The sequence below is a fragment of the Rhamphochromis longiceps genome, linkage group LG5 (genome assembly GCF_057381845.1).
Source record: "Rhamphochromis longiceps isolate RC_006_pf linkage group LG5, R_longiceps_female_GT1.1, whole genome shotgun sequence".
NCBI classification, from domain to species: Eukaryota; Metazoa; Chordata; class Actinopteri; order Cichliformes; family Cichlidae; genus Rhamphochromis; species Rhamphochromis longiceps.
Genome location: NC_140561.1, coordinates 20609812 through 20622243, shown reverse-complemented (window position 1 = coordinate 20622243; position 12432 = coordinate 20609812).

Genomic DNA, 12432 nt, shown 5'->3' with positions numbered 1-12432 from the left:
TCATATTTACATTATTTGTACAGTACGAATGATTTTCTTTGGTACCTGGTCAAACTTCAGCTCTCCTTAGTATGGCTGGCTCCGTTTCTCCAACAGCGCACTCACTGCTGGCAGCAGCTGCCCCGCCCCCTCGCTCAGTTGCTTAGTGCCTGAGCTCGGATCATACCAATATCAGGGGGGATTCACGCACAGTCGTAAATTCCCACAGTGTGCACTATGTGCTTCGAATATTGTGTGTACTTTTTGTTTTATACAGTTGTCAGCCAGGCATCTAACTATGAAAAATTACACTCCAAAAGACCCCGGGCTTCTGACAAAACAACCCGGGCTTAAGCCCAGTAAGCCACCCCCACGCTCCGCCCCTGATTCACAGGATCAGAAACACAAATCCAGTGACAAACAAAACACTGCTCTTTATAATATAATTTTGTTAGCATGTCATAAAATTCAGTGGTTCTGCTAATGTAGGTAGCAGCTGGGAACGAGCTGACGTTCAGTATATAATGTTAAGTATTATTCGTGTATTAGTGCTGAACTCTGGTATCAGTGTGTTATCAGGCTATTTATGCTCCATTGCAGTAAAGCATCATGACCTCAGATTCTGAGCTGGGCGGAGAGATAAAGGCCAATCAGAGAGGGAAAAGGTGATAAGAAAGCAAAGCTGACCCTGCAGGTGATGAGTTCAAGCCTCAGAGCCACACAAAAAACATGCAAACACACACATACACACACAGACACACACACACACACAGACACACACACACACACACAATAAAAGCACTAAGCATGCATAAGAATACTGGCTCGGTGTGTGTGTTAATGTTAATGTTTCTTAATTCATTTTAGTCACTGGATCTCTCTTTTGTTATTTTTACATATATCTACAAAGTTATGCATGTTGGCCTAATGAAAATTGATCTTATAAAGTAAAATATTCCAAAAAGATTCAGATGTCAAACTAATAAGGTGCTCAAGGATTCCAAGGGTTTTAGAGAACATGTACAGTACTCTCTGAAAAACCGCTTTGCTATTTTTATTACTTTCTATCAGTCTTTTCTTATCTTCTTTTAATAAATACAGTGACTAATTTTGTTGCTGTTCGCTTTCTTTGCCAAAAAGACAAAACTATGAATTGTCTGAGTCGCCACCAAGCCCTAGTAGTTTTACTGTTATTCTAGTCTTTTTATTCTGTTGTGGTTGGTATCTTATCTGTGTCTTGAACATGAAACACAAACCTCACCTTGTTAAATGTGTAATCCCAGATTTATCTAAACATATATTCATCTTGCATTCCCATTAACGATCGTACAAGTTCAACTTGTGAATTTTATCTTGACTAAAGCTCCAGGGGCAAGGAGCTAAGGACCAGTCAGTGGCACCTTGAGTGGTTGCTAGGTGAAATCATTCAAAAGAAGGTGCTGCAACAAAAACCTCCCTGTGATTGCTTTGGTTGCTCACAGATTACTGGGTTTTTCCCTGTAGTTTGCATGGATGATGCCGACTTGTCCATATGGAAAAACTGAAAAAGGGACCGTTCACCTTCAAATTTAAAGTTGCCCCTAAAGTGAAACCAACGTGTTTCAAATTGTGCAGCTTTTACTTTTAAGATGAAAGTCTTTGCCTCCAGCTTGAATTGCACTCTTCACAATTTTAGTACCAGTTAGCCAGTAATTAACAAGAGTTTGCAGACAAGTTGGTGTCTTTCATGTAAACTATGTAGCAATGGTGTCAATTTCCCAGTGGTTGCCAGGAGATCACTAACTAGTTCTAGGTTAGTGATCACAGATTACTGGGATTTTAGGGTTGTGCAACTGGAGCCTGAACTAGTCCTAGCCCCCCCTTCCCCCCTCCAGTCAGCTGTATTAAAACTTCAGTGCATCTGACAGAACAAAGAAATGTCAAGCACAGTTAAAGAAACCTGTTGCTATTTGGTTGGTCACTTATTTTGTGTGAAGTTTACAATAAACTACACATGTAGCTCAAAGAGATGTGACAAAGTTCAGTGAAGGCTTTTTTTTTTTTTTTCAACAAAGATTTTCTGAAGTCAACGGGTGGAAGGTTGACAAACGGGGCAGAGGAGAGCATTTGATAGACCTTCAAAAATCTCCTCTGAGGAAAATTAAAGCTGGGCCAGAAAGAGATCACAGGCTGCAATTACAACAGCGTGCTGCAGTGATGGAGGTGATAACGTGCACTCTAATGCAAACAGAAAGCTGGCAATTTGAACCTCAGCTCACCCCCGTCTCCCTTCACCTGGAGCCCAGAGCAGCTGAGCAGAAGACTTATTCAAAGGGAGTCTCCCAGAGGTGAGGCAAAGGTCATGTACAGGAAGGAGTTGGGAAGTGCACAGTGCAATCAGAACTTTTCATCTAAGAGTAAGCCTGCTTCATTTTTTTTTGTCTTTTCCATTTGTGTTGATTTTTCTGTATTTTTTGTGGTTGAGACTTCTTGGCAGAGGACTTTGGTGTAGTCGTGACCTGCACAGTAAGCCACCCCTGTTAAAAGAAAACTTTGCTGTATGAGGGCTACATCTGGGTGGCTTTACAACAAAATCAAAGAAGGCAGATTTAAACAATTTGAAAACACTTCTCTGGAAAATATAGACTTATTACTGGAGCCCCAAATCTGTGTGTAACAAGATAAACAAAATTCAAAACTAATGAAACCTGAAGAGGGGAGGCAGACAGTCTGCTCTGCCGTCATGCTAACTGTTATAGACAGTGTTGTTGTTAATGTATGTTTGGGGGCGTTGAACCCCGGAACCTTCAGAGGTTTTTCAGGGTTCTCCCTGCCGGAATGTTATGTGTGGCACTGTTTCCTGTATGTGTGCAACTAGCTGTGGTTGTTCCTAAAAGTGGTCAGTAAACGTCCTAAAACTGGCACTTGAGTTTCCGAGCATTTTTATCCTGAGGTTATAACACCTTTTTGGCGACGAGGATAAAAGCCGAACGCGGACAGTTTTGAGTTTTTGCTACGGATTTTGCAGTCGGACTACCACTTCGCATCTATGGCTACGATCGGATCGCTCACGGAGTTTGCCGAGGGAGACGGCGACTGGATTGAATATGTCGAGAGGCTTGAACACTTTTTCTTGGCAAACGACATTTCGGACGAAGAAAAAAAAAGGTCAGTTCTTCTCAGTGCGTGTGGAGCGAGGACCTACAAGTTGATACGTAACCTGACGACGCCTCGGAAGCCCGGGGACTTCAGTTTCAAAGAACTGGTGACGTTGGTGCAAAATCATCACTGCCCGAAACCCTCCGTGATTGTTCAGCGGTTCAAATTCCACACTCATTCACGCAAGCCGGGAGTTTCGGTGGCTGCGTATGTGACGGAGCTGAGACAGCTATCAGAGCACTGTGAGTTTGGAGGCGTGCTGGATGACATGCTCCGCGACAGGTTGGTGTGTGGTATAAATGATGATGGCATGCAGCGTCGGTTGTTGGGGGAGCCCACACTGGACTTTAAGAAAGCTTTGGAAATTGCTCAGGCAATAGAAACGGCAGCTAATAACACTAAAGACATTCGGAAAGCTAACAACAATATGCACTCAACCGAGGTGCATCATGTATCTCGGAGTGTGAGGGGCAAACTGAGGGAGCTTTTGGAGTGTTACCGGTGTGGGGGGGCACACTTTGCCAAGGACTGTGTTTTCAAAGACAGTACCTGCCATAACTGCAAGAAAAAGGGGCACTTAGCCAAGAAATGCAGGGGCACTAAGGAGAAATCAAAGAAGGAATGGAAGACAAAACACAAACTAAACACTCATCACCTGCAGGGCATGGCACCTGAGGAGGATGAGTGTGTTTTCAACATGTTTAATCTGGTTGGCTTTAATAAGTGCTGTGCGGAGCCCATCTATGCCACTATCCAGGTAAATGGGAAGGAGCTACAAATGGAGGTGGATACAGGGGCTTCAGCTTCGGTGATCAGCCAAGCCACCTACCACAGCTTGTGGCACTCGGGCGGGGCACCAGCCCTCCAAGCGACTGAGATAAGCCTTAGACAGTACACAGGTGAATGCATTCCCCTGCTTGGTGCTATAGAGGTGCATGCAGCATATCAGGGTCAAGAAGCTGCAGCAACACTGCTGGTGGTGAAAGGGGAGGGGCCTAGTCTGCTGGGTCGTGACCTTCTGCAGAAAATCCGCCTGAACTGGAGGGAAATCAGGTATGTAACGGTAATAGCAGAGTTACTGGGAAAGTATGCAGATGTGTTCAAGAATGAATTGGGCACTCTCCGGGGCACCACTGTGAAGCTGTGTGTGGACCCTTTTGCCCGGCCACGCTTTTTCAAACCACGCACTGTACCATACGCCATGAAGGCCAAGGTGGAAGCAGAGTTGGAGAGACTACAACAGATAGGGGTCATTGAGCCAATAGAGTTCTCGGACTGGGCAGCCCCGATCGTACCAGTGTTGAAAGAGGACGGAGGGGTGCGTATATGCGGTGATTACAAACTGACAGTGAACCAAGCCTCTCAGCTCGACGCCTACCCTCTGCCTCGAGTGGATGACCTTTTTGCCACACTGGCGGGTGGTCGGACATTCACAAAGTTGGATATGAGTCATGCTTACCAGCAGTTGCTGCTGGATGAGGAATCAAAAAAATATGTGACAATAAACACACACAAGGGGCTGTTCAAGTACAACCGCCTGGTGTTTGGCGTTGCATCCAGTCCGGCTATCTTTCAGCGCACTATGGACAATCTTCTGCAAAACATTCCTGGTGTTGCTGTTTACTTGGATGACATTTTAGTTACAGGTAAAACAGAAGAGGAGCATCTGCGTAACCTTGAGCAGGTGTTGAAGAAGCTCTCAGAAGCTGGGTTGCGTTTGAAGCGCAGTAAGTGTGTTTTCCAAGCCCCTAGCGTGACATACCTGGGTCATCGCATTTCTGCACAGGGCCTGTCCCCACTGGAAGAGAAAGTGAGGGCAGTAAAAGAAGCCCCGAGTCCAAAGAATGTAGCTGAACTAAGATCATTCTTGGGCTTAGTGAACTATTATGGGAAGTTTTTGCCTGACCTCTCCAGCATGCTTGCTCCCCTGTACGGGCTGCTGCACAAAGACAGTCAGTGGAGGTGGTCCCAAGCACAGGAGAAGGCCTTCAGACAGGTAAAAGAACTGTTACAATCGGCACCACTCCTGGTGCATTTTGATCCGGAGAAGGAGGTGGTCCTGTCCTGTGATGCCTCCCCGTATGGCATAGGAGCTGTTCTTTCCCATCGTATGGAAGAGGGGGAAGAGAAACCGGTCGGATATGCGTCACGCACGCTCACAGCAGCAGAAAAGGGCTATTCACAGCTTGAGAAGGAAGGCTTAGCAATAGTTTTTGCTGTGAAACGTTTTCATCAGTACCTGTATGGCCGCCCATTTACTGTTGTTACAGACCATAAGCCCCTCCTGAGTCTCTTTAGTGAAACAAAAGGCATCCCACCCATGGCTTCAGCCCGGGTTCAGCGCTGGGCATTAACACTGTCGGCATACCAGTATCGCATTGTTTATAAGGCGGGACCTGAAAATGCGAATGCAGATGCTTTCAGCCGCCTCCCCCTCCCGGAAGTCCCCGACCAGTCGAACTTGCCCCCAGAAACTGTGTTTTTGCTGGACAAGCTGGCGAACTTTCCGGTCTGTGCTAAAAACATCAAAGCATGGACTGAACGGGATCCAGAGTTATCTCGGGTTAAACAGTGGCTGTTGCAGGGCTGGCCAGCAACAGTGGAGCAAGATCAGCTCAAACCGTATGCCAAGCGTCAGCAGGAGCTCAGTGTTCAAGATGGCTGCATCCTGTGGGGTTCCCGAGTCATTATTCCGCCTCCAGGTCGGTCACAGATCATTGAAGTGTTGCATGAGGCTCATCCAGGGATTTCTCGGATGAAAAGTCTGGCAAGGTCATTCGTGTGGTGGCCGGGAATGGACAGTGCCTTGGAAGACAAGGTAAAAGCCTGTTCTCAATGTCAGTCAAACCAAAAAATGCCACCACCTGCCCCACTCCACCCATGGGAGTGGCCTGGCCGTCCATGGTCCAGGCTTCATCTGGATTTTGCCGGCCCCTTTTTGGGCCACATGTTCCTGGTGTTGGTGGATGCGCATTCAAAATGGCTGGATGCCCACATAATGCCGACCATCACAGCCCCAGTCGTCGCAGACACACTCCGGAGAATCTTTGCAACACATGGATTACCAGAGGCAGTGGTCACGGACAATGGGCCCACGTTCACAAGTGGGGTTTTCCAAGAATTTATGGAGAGAAATGGGATCCGACATATCTGCACAGCACCCTACCACCCTGCCTCCAATGGCTTAGCGGAGCGCGCCGTGGAGACGCTGAAAGACGGTCTAAAAAAAATGCCAGGTCTTTCCATAGAAAAGAGGCTCTGCCGTTTCCTGTTTCAGTATCGCATCACGCCTCATACAACCACAAGCTTGTCCCCAGCGGAGTTGCTGATGGGGAGGAAGCCCAGATCTCATCTGGACCTTCTTCGCCCAGATGTGGGAGCCAGAGTCGCCCAGTCACAAGGTGGGCAGAAGGTGAGACATGATCTACATGCCAGAGGCTGTGTTTTCAGGCAGGGAGACTGTGTGTATATCAAAAACTTTACGGGTGGCTCACGGTGGCTGCCTGGCGTCATTCACCACAGTTCAGGGCCAGTATCTTTTGTGGTGGAGTTGTTGGATGGCAGACAAGTTCGCAGGCACAAGGATCATGTGAGAGCCCGCACGGATGGAGCTGAGAAGAGGGCTCAGAGTGGTTCGCACGCACATGGTGGAGACAGGGCTGTGGACATTGTGGGGCCTCAGAGTGGTTCACCCGAAGGGGAAGTCGTGTCAGCAGCCCCTGAGATCGGGATTGGTTCTTCAGTATCACCAGAAGGGCTGGTGGAGCAATCTAAGTCACCTGAGCCGAACCCGGTCACAGGAGCTCAGCAGGCTCCTAGCCTAGAGAACCCAGCAGCAGGACTGAGAAGGTCAAAGAGGCAGCACAAGCCCCCTGATAGACTGAATTGTTAAAATAATGTGGTGTTGAATTCTCCCTCTCTTTTTGTACTTATGCATAATTGCTATGTTGTGGGTTTTTGCTTAAGGGGGGGGAAGTGTTATAGACAGTGTTGTTGTTAATGTATGTTTGGGGGCGTTGAACCCCGGAACCTTCAGAGGTTTTTCAGGGTTCTCCCTGCCGGAATGTTATGTGTGGCACTGTTTCCTGTATGTGTGCAACTAGCTGTGGTTGTTCCTAAAAGTGGTCAGTAAACGTCCTAAAACTGGCACTTGAGTTTCCGAGCATTTTTATCCTGAGGTTATAACACTAACATTGCCTAGGGTTCATTTGCTCTCGGTGCTGCAAAACGTGCAACACTAAATGTAGATTAAACGTCTGATAAATGTGTCATTTTTTAAAATGATTGTTATATATTTCAAATATATAACAATCATTTTAACATTTAATCCTTTTTATATCCTTCTTTTCATTCATCATGTTTGGGGGGTTTTTGTATTCTTTGTGTAGTTACTGGATGTTATGTCTCCTTCTTTACTGCTGTTTTTTGCATTTGCTCATTTACTCCACATCTTACAAATACCAGTATCATTGATCAGAATAAACTGAAACTGCCAACATTGGAGTGTGCCACATACACATCTGTGATGAAAAGTACCCAGAAATCCACAAACCATTGTTCCATAAATGGTCAAAAACACCACAGCCTGGTATAAATACTATATACTATACCATTCATCAAAACACAATGCAAATGCAGCATGCGTCCGTGTGCACATACATGCAAACACACATCCATGTGCACATAGTCACAATTTCACCTCCCTCTCACCCCTCTTCCCTGGGTGGGAGTCCATTTCCGTTTCTTGATACATAAATAAATAAAGGCGTGTATAGTGCCCCGGGACTGGAATGGAAAAGACAGTGTTAAAGCAAAAGAGCGAATGAAAAGAATAGCGGCAGACAGACAGTGGAGAAATTAGGAGGAGGGTGAGGAGGTATGGGGAAAGTTGTAATTGTTTCCCAACTTCGTGAAGTTCAGTCCCGATGTGACCAGGCCAGACCAGGTCTCTCCCCACGGACCCCACCTCGCTTTTCTCCCAGACAGGAGATGGAGGCCTCAATCAAACACATGAGCCACGGAACATGACCTGGCAAGTTCAGCAGGAAAAGAGGGGAGGAGGAGAGAGCTGGTGTGAATTGATTGAATTACACTTGGCCAAAAACACCATGTGCGGGGCTGAAAAAGGAGAGACTGAGTGGCTGTGCTTAATAGCAACGGTATACACTGATGAAGAGTGCTGGTACGAATGCACCATTATGCACAAGTATCAGAGCCATTCTGCATATCTGTATGAATCCTGTGTACTAGTGTCTTAGAGAATTAGAGGGCACAAATGAGGTTAATTGAGTTTGTTTTGTTTGGTTCCAATCTCATGTAGAGTAAGAGAAATAAAGTTATGCCTATAGGCAACAGAATGAGAGGGACAGAAGGAAGTGAGCGAGATCTGCATTTTGTTTTCTAGGGATCACATATTCCTTCCCTTTGTCCTGTCACATCCCTCACTTTCCCATAGAGAAGAATAATAGCTCAGAGCAGCAAAAATAATTAAGCTCACAAATTTATTCATCTAATTTAAAATGGCCGTCTGCACTGAAGTAAGACGGGGTTTTCCTGCGCTAATTCTAGCTGTAAGTGTTTATGTCGTATCTCTCGCAGTCGTATCAGTGCAGGAAACAGAAACAAACGCCACCTGCCAATCATAAACAACCCGTGAGCTACAATAATTACACACTGAGCACCAGGAAAAAATGGTGTCCGTGTCACACAAAAAGACGGCACCACCAGCAGATCTAACACTAAAATTTAGGTTTGCCAGGAACATTTAAATGCCTTGTTTTGAATTGTGGACACAAAAGAAAAAAATTAAAGTATTCTTCCACACTGTCAGTCCTGACCCACTTTACCAGATCTGTTATTTGTTGATACTAAATGATAGTGCCGTTGCCAAGATTTGATTGGTGCGGTATCTCTGTGAGTGGGAGCTAAAAATAGTTCCAGCAGATAAAAATTAAAGGAGGAACTTCGAGTCCCAGAACTTCCTGTCTCATAGGGTGTGACTGCAAAATAACCCAGAATACAAAGGGCTCTGTAGCCCCAAACTGTAATGCTTATAGATTTCCATTTTAGGGCCCAAGTCAATAGAAATTGTTCAGTTTTTAGATTTCATTTTGATTTCACACATCAGTGTCACCTTCCCCGTGAGAAAAACCAAAACGACAATATATGTTTCTCTGTTCTGAAATATGATCAATGCTACATTTGCAAAAACTAAAATTAAAATAGCACTTTTTGTCGTGAAGTGCATGCAAATAATGATTTTACAAATGTTGTTTGATTCCTTTTCATTGAGGATTTTTCAGGCAACAGCAACATTTTAAAAATACAAATGCAGTCACGCAGCTCCAGAGCCACATGTGACTGTTTAGTAAATCTCCAGTGGCTTCAAAAAGAAAACTAGAATAATATTTCTGAATAATAAAATGTAAATTGACCTTTTTTCCGGCTATTTTAGGCATGCATTTTTATTGATCATTGCTTTAAGTGATTCTTTTCCAACTGTAAAAATGTGCAGACAGTAATCTGAAATATTAAAAAACAGTTTTAATTTAATAGCATGGCTCCTTATCCTCTCCATTTAAGTAAACCTATGCAGCATACTAGCATTTAGCATGGATGTATACACATAAATTGGCAGCCCCGAGTCTCACTATGGATTCCAAATTCAGAGGGACACTGAGAATTTAACAGTGCCTGGACAGATTTACTGTCACCACCAATCCTGCTGGTTTACTGATACTCTCCATCTGGGCTGGAAACTGACTCTCATTTTCACAACTTTTAAATTTGTTATGGTGCTTTATGTTTTATTTATTATCAAATTTGGCTAAATTAAATAAAGAAGTAAATAATTTTAATTGTATGATTTCCAGTGATGGGAATAACGGCGTTACAAGTAACGGCGTTACTTTTTTCAGTAACAAGTAATGTAACTAATTACTATTTCTATCGTTACAACGCCGTTACCGTTACTAACAAGAAAACGCGGTACGGTCGCGTTACTATTTTTCAACAAACAGACGGTTGAAGCTGTGTTCAGCTTACCGCATCTTATATCAGTTGCAAGGAAGTAGCTGTAAGTAATCTGTGTTGATAAGCCACGTAATGATAAACAATATATACACAGCGTTTTTTTCCTCAATAGTTTCATCACGTTTACTGTCTAAGAACAGCGCGAGCAAGCGCTCTCTGTTTATGACCAAAACAAAACAAAAACAAAAAACAGCTCTTTCCTGTTGGTGGAAAAATGTACCATGTCGACCAATCAAAAATGATATAGCAACATGACATGTGGTTGTTTAGGAAGAGGGGGACGTTTTAGGAGTGACAACGAGAGAGAGGGAGAGAGAGAGAGAGAGAGAGAGAGAGAAAGACAGCAGAAAAAGAGAGAGAGAGCAAGCAAGCTTTGAGATGTGAGAGATTTGTGACGTTTAGCGTGTTTGGAGTGTGTAGTTAATGTGTTGTCTTGTGTAGCAAGGTGACTGCTGTCTCCAGGTAGAAACAGGAGTGATACACCTGCTATCAGACCTGCAGGTATCAGGCTCTGATGTTCTCCTTTATAGTGGACAGAAATTATTTTTTTGGGGTGGCACAAATAATTTGTGTGGCATCTTATTGAATGCAAAACAGCTGATTGTTATGTTAATAGTTTGAAATGGTTATTTAAAAAAGGGGGTAAAAAGTAAATGGATGCAAATAACTTTGTTGTTTGCAAAACTTGTGCATAAGATTTTAAAATTGACAATTTATATTTGCATTTAAAGTTATGAAATATGATTCATTAAACATGTTTTTGGTTGTTACAGTAAAAAAATTTAACTTTTTCTACTCGGATTTTATGTTTTTTGTCTGATTTTAGATCAATTGTGTTAATACAGTATGTCAAAATGAAAACATAACGTGAGGTTGTGCTGAAAAGAGTGAGACCAAACAAGGCAAAGTAAATAGTTTTTAAAGGTGAAATGTGGAGGGAAAACCAAAAGTAGTTAAAAATGGCCAAGTATACCCTGGACCCCAGAGGGTTAAACGTTTGGGGGTTTTTTTCCAAAGTAACGCAATAGTTACTTTTCAAGTAATTAATTACTTTTAGAATCTTGTGACTCAGTTACTTTTTTGAAGAACTATAATTAATTCCTTTTTCAAAGTAACTTGCCCAACACTGATCATTTCACAGAAGCAACAAATACAATGCTAAATTAAACATCAACTAATCATAAATAGCCAAAGGAGAAGTTTGCACATTAATGAATAAAAGTGAATATTTAATAGGCTTTTGTTGCTCCATATAGACTTTTTTTTCTTTGGATATTAAAGATTGCCAACCCTAGATTTGCAAATGTAATTGTCATTACCATCTAATATTAATATCCGTGTTTGCACTTTTCTTTATATAGCTGCTTTGTTTCAGATTGTGTTTCCATGTGATTTGTGGAGTCACGCTATGTTCACGTTCATATTTTTTGCATTTCTGGATTTTCCAGCGTGCTTTCTTTTTCCCTCTGCCCTATTTGCAGTCTTTATCATGCACTTTGTCGTTAAGAATGACCGTGTGAAATGTTATCTCACATTTTTATAGCTGACAAGAGTATATGCCGGTCAAGCTGCAAATCCACCCGTCAGACCTGTTTCTAAAGACAAGCGCCAACAGATAACATACTGACTTTTACACATGGTGCATTTGATTATATTTGCATGGGGCCTGTTTTCATACTGGAACATCCAGACCACATGAACCCTCCATTGTTTGCAACTAATGCATAAAACACCTTAACATATTTTGTTGCAAAAGAGAAAGTCTACCCTATAGAGTTTTCCACTAGATAAGATTACAGTGTAATAAGTTGTAAGTAAAATCCTCTAGGCTGACTGACCACTGAAAGAAATGTCTTGGCCTCAGAGTTTGAAATCAAGTGTACAGAGAAACATTAAGAGACGGAGCGCACCAGCCTCCTCTAAAACTGGGCCATTTAAGTATTTTTTGTCCTGTAAGATTCTAGAAAATCCATTGAAGCAGTCATCTACAAAATCTCCAGCATCAGTGGGATATTGGGGTTTGAATGTAATTACTCTATGGCCACTTAGTTCAGGCTGTCACTGCTAAGGTCACATGAATAAGCCTCCATATTTGTCTCTAATCGAGCCACTAATCTCAAAGATCTAAGAGCCTGAATCAATCCTCCATTCTGCCTCTATTGATCTCATCTCCTCCGTCTACCAGTTTCACTCCAGCTTTTTCATCTCCATCTCCTTCCTCACTATGCTCTTTGCAGTAATGGATACTGAAAACGTCAGGCAGATTTAACATTTATTGCTTAT